Source organism: Pelobates fuscus, chromosome 6, assembly GCF_036172605.1.
Source record: "Pelobates fuscus isolate aPelFus1 chromosome 6, aPelFus1.pri, whole genome shotgun sequence".
NCBI lineage: Eukaryota > Metazoa > Chordata > Amphibia > Anura > Pelobatidae > Pelobates > Pelobates fuscus.
The window spans coordinates 272,773,246-272,787,042 of record NC_086322.1 but is presented as its reverse complement, the minus strand read 5'-3'; the positions used below and the strand labels follow the sequence as shown (position 1 = coordinate 272,787,042).

The following is a 13,797-nucleotide window of genomic DNA, read 5'->3' as shown; positions in this document are numbered from 1 at the left end:
GCCGGGAAACACCACCAGGATACTCCTAGCATCATAACCACTTTGACTTTAATAATCCAGAATGAATCTGTTAGATTATATTTTAAATTTTTTTTTTTTAAACAAAGCAGATTAAACACAAAACCGAAAAAATAAATCACTCTTTGTAGTGTAATGAGTGGTACGCAGTGTCCACACTTGAAGCAGTAACTCTAGTTTAAAACGGCGCAGACCAGATGCGAAGTACAAGCAGGTGACCGGGGAACTAAATGCAGGACACCAGAAACCGGCGTCAAGATGACGGGACACAGCCCACGAAATTGGGACTGTCCCGTTGAAAGCGAGACTGTTAGGAGCCCTGTTATGTTGCTAAAAGTGCCCCTTCAGTTGATTCCCCTCTATTTGCATTTTGATTCTACATAACCAGGCACAGACCTTACACCTGTCAACCTCTCATTCCGCTGATAACTTGTCTCTTTATCTGCCTCCTCCTAGATTGTAAAATCATACGAGCAGGGTTCTCCGCACCTCTGTTGACATTATGCCTGTTGCTTACTATTATATAACCCCACCATATTATTAAAATGCGCTGCAGAATATGTTGGCGCTATAAATATACTAATAAATAACAATATGTTTTTTCTACAAGAGCAAGGTTGATCGGCCAATTCTAATTTTCAGTGACTGCCACCATAAAGTGATGTCACCCATACGAGTGCGTGTGTGTGTGTTTCCCTTGCATGTTTGATCACTGTGTCTCTCCTCTGTGTGTTTGTGGCTCTCCAATTGCCTGTAATCATTGCTTTCCCTGTATATCTTAGTTCTCAGTAACATGCCATTGCCAAGCTTCAGCCTGAGGGTCTAATATAATCTGTGTCCAGCTGTGTGGTCCGAGGGGAGCAGGAGGAGGGGCCGTCTTGTGTGTGTATGTGTGTGGAGTATAAAGGAGCCTGCAGGCTGATTTCTCATATTGCTGTCAGTAGCTGCTTCTGCTATGAGTTGGATCTGAGCAGCATCTGAAGACTACTAGCCAACGCTTCTGTGTGTAATTGTGATTCAGCAAGGGTGAGTGAGCGCGCATGGAATACAATGTTAACCCCTTAAGGACCACATTCATAACCCCTTAAGGGTCATAATCTGGTCTATATTTTAGTATATATGATTACTTAGCATTTGCAGCTCTATACAGACCTACATACATTAACTGAGTTGGACTCTCCATTTGTATGTAGGATCTTTAAAGACTTGTTTGCTTTGATGCATGTTTACATCATTGACCCTTTAAGGGGGTAACAGGGCTAAAAGTGGGGAAGCCACATATGACGTGCTTACATAATGAATACGGGGGCATTGCTTTAGGAAGTGGGGGAGGCGTGACGTCATCACCTGGTGTTTTAGACACCGTTTTTGGAATATTATCTCCAGCCCCAGCAACCCACCCAAAATCTGTCACACAAACTAGGGTGAAGTTGATTACCAATTAAAGACGGACCCTCTCTCAAATTAAATTCAATTGATTAAATACTGACACCAATATTTAATGCTGACTCTTTCTGAATGGCTACTTACCTATTCTGCCTCTCATGCTCTAGGCCAGTGGCACTGACACCCAACCTGAGATCCTGTTTGTATTTACACCTCCTGTTATAAAACTTACTAAGAGACTCGGGCTCCAGATTCTTCCTAAGACTGACATCCAAAGCAGCTGTGTTCTTACGATGCAGGTTTCTAATGGACCATTAGATAGATGCAGGGGTAGGTAACCTTCGGCACTCCAGATGTTGTGGACTACATCTCCACTGATGCTTTGCCAGCTGTATTATGGCTGTAAGAGCATTATGGGAGATGTAGTCCACAACACCTGGGGTGCCGAACGTTGCCTACGTCTAAAAAAGAGCATGCATGAATCTCTTGGAATCAATGGAGGCATTTCCAAAGCATGCTGATAGCACTGACTGTGGAGGAATATTGACATTAAATCATTGGGAATAATTATATGTAATAATGACGTGGAGAGGCACTTACATTTAATAGAGCTGCAAATCAGCTCTAGAGTATTGAGATTGGGCAGAACAATCTCTGCCCTTTTGATATATAAGTATCTTCTTATGATCAATATAGATCCTCAATAAGACATGTAATAAAAAGCAGAACACAAGAGCAGTATATAGTGTACTGTATTGTGCACACTTGGATAATGATATATGTATATATAATATGCACTCACATGGTTCAGAGCCTCATGTGGCTCCAATAGAATTAGAAATAGAGTTAATATATAAGAAAAAAGAAAAGGGGATCCCAGACTCAGCAAGCGTGAGGGATTCCAAGCTGGTAGATAAATAGCCAATACTTAATAAACAGAGCTAACCAATATAGCTACAATAACTTGGTAGGATAACCCACCAAAAACATCCAGGGAACCTATTAAGCACAATGTATCCAAATGAGAAAATAAATGTATTGCTTTGCATAAAAATGAAAAAAAACTATACAATTGTTCTAAGATTCCCAGCTGCAAATGCATTTTGTCTACTCACATTATTAGCACTATGCACTCTATATCACTTTAATTTTCTAGTTTGAGGGTTTTGATGTTTAAGTCTTGGTAGGATTTGCAGAGAAGGACGGGTTGTTAATGTGGGTCAGCTTCCTAGCTTAGATCACCCCTGAAGGTGTTGTTTAGGAGCTGTAGCCCTATTTGGAATTGCAAGGTGGTTAGATAGCAGGATGTCTACACAAACTTTAGCATTGAACACCCATGAAGGTGTTTTCCTAGGGGCTGCAGACCATTGTACTATCTGATAGTGAAACTGTTGTGACATACCATTTTAGTTTCCAAACCCAGGTAGCTATATCCTAGGAGCTGCTTTGACTTACAAGCAACTAAGAGTTTTACATCTATTTGCACAGTAGTTGTGGACGCCAACAATCTGCTCCCTTTGGAGATTTCACTTTGCATGATCTCCAGACTTCTTCCACCTCTTAATCTAACCGCCCTCCACCTCCACTTTGTGCAGGTTGTTCTCTCTCATTGGATACTAGCCAGCGCACTGTTTAGCGAATAGCCCCCTGTGACAATTTTGTACCTGTTTAGGCAGAAATATCTTGATGCATTTAAGAGTATCCAGAAGATATACACTGTTCATGATAACAGTCAAGGGTTTATTATCCACATATTTTTAGAGGTAATTGCTCACCACTCCCCAGCTGGGAATCTTAGAACAATTGTATTGTTTTTTCATTTTTTATGCACAGCAATAAATTTATTTTCTCATTTGGATACATTGTGCTTAATAAGTTCCCTGGAGGATTTATGGTGGCTTACCAAGCTATTGTAGATATATTGGTTAGCTCTGATTATTAAGTATTGGCTATTTATCTACCAGTTTGGAATCCCTCACTCTTGCTGAGTCTGGGATCCCCTTCTCTTTTTTCTTATATATTGTTTCATTTCATTCCCAGGGTGGATCTGGTACCACCCACACTGACCTTACTGTCATAAGTCCAAGTTTATCCTGGACTCAGTGACAGTTCTCTTCTATCTGAATAATTAAAAATATAGTTAGTTTTAAAGTTATTAGTGGCAATATAATACAATTATGATCTTTTGTTTTCTATTTTGAAAATTCCTAAATCTAGAGTATTCAGTGTTTGGACAACAGTGTTCACTTTGGTGTATACAATCCAGATACCAAAAATATTGGTGATCTATAAAGGGAGAAAGAAAAAGTATACACGCAGTGTGATAAAACCATACTTATAGTGTAATTGTTGCACTTTAATTTTGGAGCATAGATTACTGAGCTTATCTGTACATGGTCATAGTTCATACTAGACTTAGGCATTCGTATTCAAACGAATGAGTTTTACGACGAAAATCAGCATTTTCGTCCATTCATACGAATACCGAATAAAGAATGGCTAGACAAACAAATGGGTATCCAGCGAAATTCTTCCTTAAGCCATTTGCTTGTTCGTTCATTTGGCCTTTTGTATTACCCTGTCTGTGTAATTAAAAAAGTTCAACTAGTAACCGAATGAACGAATGGCATATCCAATCGGAATTATACTTTCAAAATATCCTATGGTACCTTTGACAAACTCAGAAGGTGCTTCACCACCTGTTTAAATTAAGATGTTTAATATAACATTTTCACATATACCATTTTGCCATTAATTGGCCATGATGAATAAAAGATGAGATTATGGATTCTTGACCACAAAAGTGGCACACGTGCCATAGGTCAGTTACACCTCCCATCCAGCTATTTTGGCCATAAATTTAAAATTCACTTTGAATTCCTCACATTTCCCACTTTAGTGAATAACCCTATACATATTTTGATTGTGTAGCTTCAGTTTCACAAAAAAGGGAGTGTTTTTGACCACCAGAAACATTAGCGGTCCTTCACAGTAGAGGACTTGTGCATCACTTTGGTTTACCCTGGGACATTCCAGTTTATTGGCCATCAACAGGAGAATGGATTAAGTCTATTTATTGTGTGATATGTAACATTGCTCCAGATCTATTTAGGACATTCTGTTATACTAAATAGTGTGTGGTATTGCCTAAAGTCTTTATAATATATGGTATTGTCTGTACTTCAAAGAAGTTAGTTTTGGTCAACATAATTTGAAACCTCATAGTATCATATTGTTTGTATTTAAATACAGCCTTGCAGAATATAATGTTATGTTTTAGAAAGGTACCAATTTGCATGCACTTTTATGGGTTTTTTTTTGGCCAATGCCTTCTTGTAAGCAATTTTTCTTTGAGTATGCTTTAGTTTGCATTTTTATTTCATCAGCCATCCAAAGTTAATTCCATATTACAGGGCCGCAAAAAATACAACAGAATGAGAGTTTTTTTCATTTCTCTGTTTATTAAAACTCTTTGAAATTTAGTGAAATTTTAGGACTAGGGATGGCGATATAACATGATTGAATTGTTACTGTGGTTTTGAACCGTTGCTTATTTTTACCGTCATTCTCCTGTTCTGTAATGGATGGAATCCATTTATATTCTGTCCGGTGCTTTCAACATTAATAAAAAAAAAAACTAAAGTTAGAAAAAGAAAATTTCTGTGAAACTTAGAAGTAGGGAATGGAAAATTATAGAATAACTCTTCACCTTAGGTTGGTGCTTTCGTGAGCAGAGAAGACGAATGTCAGGGTTAAAACATGTCTCGTCATGCGTGAATTCCAGATCAATAAATACTTTAGAAAGCATACACATGAAAGTTTCGTAAATCTTTTTTCCACTTAACTCAGACCAGAGGTTGACCTTTTCGTTGGTTACATCAATTTCAACAACGCAAGGGAGATCGTGAAATTCTATTACATTGGAAGGTTGGGATCTGGACTGTTCCGTGTATAGATTCTTCGTACAATGCTGTCACATTACAAGTATTGAAAACAAAGAAAAGATACCACTAAGACACAGTGTAAACAAAAACACAAAAACCTCCTAAATAAAGTGTTTCGTTCCCTCAACATTACAAGTATTGGCTTAATAATATAACTCTGGGGAGAATATATGGGAACTTTTCCAAAAAACTGTACAATTCTAATTCACAATTATTTAAACCAACATATACAAATGAAAAAAAAAAAACAGAATATGCACTAACCATGATCTCATAACAAAATAGTGTTTAAAACTTATTCCCACATTTCGAATCTCCAGAAACAATTTATTTTTTAAATATACGTAAAAGATAATGATGCATTAATATGTTCTGCGTTTAACATGAATTGCCATAGTACTACCAATGATTATTTTTTTTATGTGCCTGCTATAAGTGAGCCCGTCTTTTGGCTAATTCAGATGCGTTTGTTTGTTTGTTTGTTTGTTTGTTTGTTTTTATAAAGAAGGAAGGGTAGGGAGATTTCTGCTCATCCAATAGCCTAAAATGCAAATGGAATATCCAGTATAAGAGAATTAGAACGTGCCATATGTTAGATAGTATAATAAATATCATATTTCTAGATCTATATTTATTTCTAATTGTACAGACATAGATATTTTATTAGGGGTCATTTCGATGGCTGTAAATCTCATGTAGTAGTATATAACTATATAAACCTTTTGTTATCTGACGGAACATTTTCTAGATCAGGCATAGGCAACCTTTGGCACTTCAGATGTTTTGGACTACACCTCCCATGGTGCTTTGCCAGCATTATGGGTGTCAGAGCATTATGGGGGATGTAGTCAGGGGCGGGCTGGGCTGGGGGGCAGGGAGGCAATTGCCCCCCAGGCCGCCCTAAATTCTTTTAAGACCGGCCGGTCCTAATGCTGCAGCTGTCTGAGCGCTCTGTAAAGAGCCTCAGGCGGCTGCAGTTGCTTCTCCCCTCCCCTTCCCTGTAGCGTGGCCGAGCTCCTCTCCGGTCCGCGGTGCCCGGCCGGAGTGATAGGAAGGTGCACACTTCCTGTCAGTCCGGCCGGTTACAGGAAACAGAAACTCCTGTTCCGCTCGGAGTTTCTGTTTCCTGTAACCGTCCGAACTGACAGGAAGTGCACACTCAGTGCGCACCTTCCTATCACTCCGGCCGGGCACCGCGGACGAGAGAGGAGCTCGGCCACGCTACAGGGGAGGGGGTAAGAAGAAGGAGGGGGGAGTAAGAAGAGGGGGGGAGTAAGAAGAGGGGGAGGGGGAGAATAGGGAGAGGGGGGGAGTAAGAAAAGGGGAGGGGGGAGTAAGAGGGGAGGGGGGTGTAAGAAGAGGGGAGGGGGGAGTAAGAGGGGAGGGGGTGTAAGAAGAGGGGAGGGGGGAGTAAGGGGAGGGGGGAGTAAGGGGAGGGGAGGAGGGAGTAAGGGGAGGGAGGGGGGAGTAAGGGGAGAGAGGGGGCGTAAGGGGATGGGGGAGTAAGAAGAGGGGAGGGGGGTAAGAAGAAGAAGAGTGGGGAGTAAGAAGAAGAAGAGGGGGGAGTAAGAAAAAGAAGGGGTAAGAAGAAGAAGAAGGGGGAGTAAGATGAAGAAGGGGGAGTAAGATGAAGAAGGGGGGAGTAAGAAGAAGAGGGGGTAAGAAGAAGGGGGAAGCAATAAGAAGGGGGGAGTAATAAGAAGAAGGGGGAAGCAATAAGAAGGGGGGAGTAATAAGAAGAAGGGGTAAGAAGAAGAAGGGGGAGTAAGATGAAGAAAGGGGGAGTAAGAAGAAGAGGGGGGTAAGAAGAAGGGGGAAGCAATAAGATGGGGGAGTAATAAGAAGAAGGGGGAGTAATAAGAAGAAGGCGGGGTAAGAAGAAGGGGGAGTAAGAAGAAGAAAGGGGGGAGTAAGAAGAACACAGGGAGGAGGGGGTAAGAAGAACACAGGCGGGGTGAGGAGAACACAGGGAGGGTGGGGGGGGTGAGAAGAGCACAGGGAGGGTGGGTGAGTGTGAGAAGAGACCGCTAGGGGAGGGTGGGGGAGAGGAGAGACCACTAAGGGGCAGGGGAGAGCTCTAAGGGACAGAAGGGACAGCTCTATAGGACAGGGGGCAAGACAGGGAGCTCTTTCACACTACGCGCGCACACACACACACAATGCATCCCTATACATTCACAGAAACACACAATGCATCCCTACACACAGAAACACAACATGCTTCCCTTACACACAGAGAAACACACAATGCATCCATTACACACACACACACACACACACACACACACACACACACAATGCAACCCTTACACACAAAGACAATGCATCCTTTGCACACATACACAGAAACAGACCATGCAAACCCTTACACACACATGCAAACACACCCACTGATTTTCTTACATACACACAGAAACACAATGCATCTCTTACACTCAATGCACACACATACAGACACACACCTTGCATCCCTTATGCATACAAACACAAATTCACACAATGCATCCCTTACACACAATACATCCCTTATACACAAATACACACTGCTTCCACTACACACAAACACACTGCATCACCTACACAAACTGGTATCCCTATACACTACATACTATAAGCACACATATTAGATCCTCTACAATAACACATAACACATCCCCTACACACACATCCCCTACACACTCCACTCCCTGTGAGCGAACTCATGAGTGGGTGGAACATATAAGTGGACTTATGAGTGGGCCTTATGGGCATACTCACCATCAGGCCCTGAGGCCCAGACCTTGAGCTGTGTAAGGGGCCCCAAAAAAATGGAACTGCTTCCAATTCTCCCAGAACATTGAATTTTGTGACCACAGTTACAAGCAGCCTCCAGAGATCCTGTTCTACACCAGACCAGTGGAGCCAAACTGCAGCCCATCATCATCCTCATCTGGTTGTAAGTAGGCAATCTAGTATATTATTAGTGACACTAATCTATAATTTACCTCACATTAAAGGGACACTATAGCTTAATGAAGTGGTTCTGGTGTCTATCGCTGGTCCCTGCAGGCTTTTTAATGTAAACACACACTGTGTGCAGTACTGGCGTTAGTTCATATGGCAGATCATATGGGTGGGGCATTGTGATGTCACATGGGGGGGCGGCAAGTTTTTATTTTGTCTAGGGTGGCAAAAATCCTTGCACCGGCTCTGATCCTGGGCAGGTGCACCAGTCTACTGGTGACCCACAGGAGGGGAGTGCACTGATTGCACTGCACTCTCCTCCTGCCTAGACCCGTCTTTACCGCAGTGCAAGTGCCCTCTGCCCCTAATTTACAGTGGCTCACACTCACAACAAGCAGTGCCTGGATCCCTTTGCAGAGACGGGAACAAAGAGGTTCTGCGGCAGCTGGCCGTCCTGCAAGCATTACATTAAACAGCTGTTCCCCATGCAGCCACAGGTGGTGCTGTGCTGGGAGAATGTGATTACTCTTCACTTCCTCCCAGCCTACAGAGCAGCGCATGGGGGAGAGAGGGGAGGAGGCATGATTTAATCTTACAATAAATCCTCTAAGCAAACCTTTATAAATTTGGGGGGATCAGCTCTGTTTCCACAGTTTATTGGTGTTTACTCTGATGCCTGTATTAATATTGAGGGATGTCTAAGTAGTAACATCAGTGTGTGTCAGCAGGGCCAGCCGTTGGGGTGTGCAAGCTGTGCAGTCACGCAGGGTGCCATGACAACAGAGGCACCCGGCAGCCAACACACCTCACAAGTTGGGTACACCAGCATATTCAATTTAAACGATTCGCTGGTGGTCCACTGGTGCGCACCAGCAGTAGGTGCAGTCAGATCATATGCTCTCCCTCGTGGTTCCGGCGCTCAGTTAGTGAGTCAGAGCACAGGTTCAGAGATTCTCAGCCTGCGCTCTGACAACATTGAAAGTCAGAGCCGTGAAGGAGCGGGTATGGCAAAGAGCTACTGATTAGCATAACATCAATATCCGTTATAAAACCAGTAAAAGGTGGGCATGGATGGTGAACTGATTTGGTAGTGCAATGGGCCACTTGACTGGTTTTGCCCCCCCAGGCCTAAGGCTGCCAGCCCTCCCTTGGATGTAGTTCACAACATCTGGAGTGCTGAAGGTTGCCTACCCCTGTTCTAGATTATTACTAACTGGAGAATACATAGTGAAACATCTGATTATTCTGTTTTCACGACTCAGCTGCACTTTAGTACCCTAATTTTTCCTATTTTGGGAATATGCTGTGTCAATATTTCCTGTTTAACGTAAAATCATTTTGTGACTGTTCTTTCAACTTGTAATTCCTTTCAGTTGCTTTGTATTGTATCAGAACCTTAATATATCGTTTATCCACGTTCACCTTTGTCCTTAGGAATACTATTGTTTATCTCTACGTGAATATTGAATACTGAAGCAGATTTCTCTTGCTGTAAATGGTTTCCTGTACAACGTGGTGATTCCTACAAAGTGCTGTATTAAATAGTTCTTAAGTAACCCCACATATTCATTAATTGTATTAGTGTCTGCTCCTTGCCAGTAGTAAATGATATGACCTATAAATCTAGATTGGTGGGTTTTTAAACATTCCACCATTTACAAGCAAAATTAGGATAATGATAAAAACACACAAGTATTAATATGGCGCTGAAATATTAAACAACAATAATTACTAATAAGCAGCACTATATACAGTGAAAAAGCTCTAACACCTATACTAAGACGATACAGAAATAAAGTGCACTGTGCCTTTAAGACCAAAATAATTTTTAAGCAGTGAAGACAATTAGTGCAATATTGTACAAATAAAGTGATTAAGTGCATCAGATGTGCAACACACTTACAAATATAAGTATACAAAATGTGCAAAAATCTTTTAGTGCAACAATGTTGTGCAATAAAAAAACAATACTTAACTTTAAAACTGGAATTTGCTTTAAAACGTCTGTCAGCAATCCAATATGTGTCTCAAAAAGAGTAAGGAAAATGCACAATCATAGGATAATATGTTAAAATATAAATATTTAAACCAAAACACTCACAAGGGTAGAGCAATCAAGTCTGCTCTAAACTTTGATGGCTTCTCATGCAATGATGCAGACTGGAAACTGTGGTGAAGTTGAAATCCTTTATTGACTCTTTTAAAAATCACTATATCTGCCAGATATAGCGATTTTTAAAAGAGTGTGACACTGTAACTGCATAATATAAAAAATAAATAAATAAATAATTTTTTAAAAAAAGGGTATTGGAGGGGTCCATGCCATCTCTAAACTGGCCCTTTAAATAAATACTAACATTTATTAAAGGATCACTATAGTGTCAGGAAAACAAAGCGTTTTTTCTTACATTATAGTGCCCTCAGGGTCCCCCTCCCGTGGCGCTGAAGGGGTTAGAACCCCTTCAGCGGCTTACCTTTATTAAGCACTGGTGACCTCTCCTCCCCGCCGATGTCAGCTCTCGAGTGGAGTGGCAAGTGCCGCGCACGCATTCAAACAGTCCATAGGAAAGCATTTTCTCAATGCTTTCCTATAGACGTTCTGCACGTTGGATGCGAATTTCGCATCCAGCGTCGCAGATGCGCCTCTAGCGGCTGTCAGGAAGACAGCCACTAGAGGCTGGATTAACCCCTAATGTAAACATAGCAGTTTCACTGAAACTGCTATGTTTACATCTGAAGGGTTAAAACCTGAGGGACCTGGCACCCAGACCACTTCATTGAGCTGAAGTGGTCTGGGTGACTATAGTGTCCCTTTAAAGTAAGCCATCAATGTGTTATAAAGCATAAAAAACATACACATACCCAATGTGGCAACACACACAGCATTGTGGGAAATAAGAAAAGAAAATAAGTCAACAAGCTTTGTTGCTTTTTTTAGATTTACTATGCATATTTAAATAATTCTCTTTTGTTACAAATTACTATTTTGAACAAACTTTTTTTTACATGAGAAATCAGTAGGGAATAGTTTTCACCACAAAGTATGAATATTTAGCTTTTTAGCTTGATGGTATCAGAAAGAATTATACGTTTCCAGCGCCATATTATATAGCCCCATAAAGGCAAATCTCAGTGGTTATTTGTTCACTGAAATGTGCTCCTGGATTAAAAATAGCAGGCTGTAAATTAGGGAAACAACAGAAATTGGAGGAGAAATAGAATTCGCATTCATTTACATATTATGCAAGGAATTCTGGGTGTGTCGTGATAACACATGCATAGTTCTTCACTAAAGAGAGAATTAAAAGTGAATTTCAAATTTTAAGGCCAGAGTTGATGAATTGAAAACATAGCTGATTTAGAGAATTTTTCTATTTTGACCTTAAACTTGAAATTCAAAATTCATTAAACTCTGATTATTTAAAGCTGTAGTATACTGGGCCGATACTTTTATGATTTGCATTTCAGGATATTAAAATATTGATGTAAACACCCACTAAGGTTCAAATGTGGTTCCAAATGTCAAAATTTGACTTTTAAAGTCAAGTTTAAAGATTAGTTCCCAAATTATAATTTAGAGCAATTTGTTGATTCCTAAAATGTAAAGAATTTGCAAATATAGAGTCAAATTCAGAGATATCGTCAGATCTTATTTTTGCAAGTGAAATAGCAGAATTACGCAACACAACTCAAACATTTGCATAAAATGACAGATGTAGTTAATGACTGCATTGCTTACTTGCCCAGGAGCTAGTCCTCGTGCATTTTTCCCCTCTCAAACTTCTGACTGAAGTATTGACCCTGAAGGATCTTAGATTCCCTGCTAGAGCGGGAGTTTCCTACCTCTACTCTAAGAATGTGATGGGTGTCCGTGTCAAAAAAACACTGGACTTTCAATGAGAGTACACATTTTAACTTTACTAAATTATGCTCCCGTCTCATGGTCTAGGTCAGTGTTTCCCAACCCAGTCCTCAAGGCACACCTACCAGTCCAGGATTTAAGGACTACCCAGTTTTGTCTAAGGTGTTTTTTCTTTTTTTTTCTAAAAACACCTTAGACAAAACTGGGTAATCATTAAATCCTGGACTGGTAGGTGTGCCTTGAGGACTGGGTTGGGAAACACTGGTCTAGGTCATTGGTTCCCAATCCAGTCCTCAAGAACCCTCTTACTGTCCAGGATTTAGGGATTACTCAGTTGTGTGTAATGTGTTTTTAGAAAGAAAGAAAGAAAAACACTTTAGACACAACAGTGTAATCCCTAAATCCTGGACTGTTAAGGGGTACTTGAGGACTGGGAAGGGAACCCCTGTTCTAAGTGCATCGTGACACAAAGGAATTCTGTTATTAATGCCGCCGAGTACAAAACAACCACATTCTGCCGCCATTTGTAAGATCAGCCAAAATGTATTCTAGCATTAATTAATTTTGGTCATATTTGAATAGTTGTAAAAAAAATATTATGTAATATGTTTCTTTGATTTTGTGAGTAAATAAAAAAAAATAAAAAAAAAATTTGCAGTTTAGGTAAATAAATGTATATGCTTTTGCAGAATTTAACTTTGATGGGATTATTCACTAAACCAAGAATTAAAAGTGAATTTAAAAAGGAATCTCAAATTTAAGGCCAAAGTATTTGAACTGTGATTATAACTGACTCAAATAATTTTTTCAAGTTGGCTGTTTGAACTTTAAATTTGAAATACATTTTAAATTCCCGCATTAGCGAATAACCTAACCATGTCAAAGTCAAATTCTACAAAAGCATTTACATTTTTACATAAATATTTACATAAACTACGCCGAAATTGTTAGTTTCTTAATCGTTACTCACAAAATCAAGGTTGTTTAAATAATAAAAACCAAAGAAAAACAAGTTACCTGCGCTCTCTCCTTAATCCCTATGTATTTTTAAACATATGGAGGTTTTTTAGTTACCTCCAATGGCCATGAGAGGATGAGCCCACCTGCCAACGTCAAGGCAGACGGTCCTAACTCTAACCATTCACCTTGCTTCCTTGAGCCTCTGGCAAAAATCTCTAATGAGACAGAAAGGGGTATTTTTTATATACACCCCTATACATTATTAACCCTTAATAGGGAACACATGGGATGGGCGGCTTTTTTTTTTTTTTGGTTTTTACTATATATTGGGGCTGATGTGTACTGTAGTCATTGCAGCCGCCCAGTGATGGGAGTAAGCGCAGGACTTATCTGTCTGTATTTGTATCCATTTTTTGTATCACTCAGCCTTGTTACAATGCAGCCACTCATCCCATGTGTTCCCTATTAAGGGTTAATAATGTATAGGGGTGTATATAAAAAATACCCCTTTCTGTCTCATTAGAGATTTTTGCCAGAGGCTCAAGGAAGCAAGGTGAATGGTTAGAGTTAGGACCCACCTAGGGGGGTCTGCCTTGATGTTGGCAGGTGGGCTCATCCTCTCATGGCCATTGGAGGTAACTAAAAAACCTCCATTTGTTTAAAAATACATAGGGATAAAGGAGA

At 40.3% G+C, this 13,797-nt stretch overlaps 1 protein-coding gene across 1 annotated transcript in view; it reads left to right on the top strand.

Moving 5' to 3' along the window:
• The first annotated feature begins 728 nt into the window (after window positions 1–728).
• The window catches only part of PLTP (phospholipid transfer protein), a 58,427-nt gene continuing 45,358 nt past the window's right edge, over window positions 729–13,797 (top strand). The window contains exon 1 of the mRNA XM_063459161.1: window positions 729–1,048. The gene's annotated coding sequence lies outside the window, so the exon portion shown is untranslated. The remainder of the gene's footprint in view (window positions 1,049–13,797) is intronic.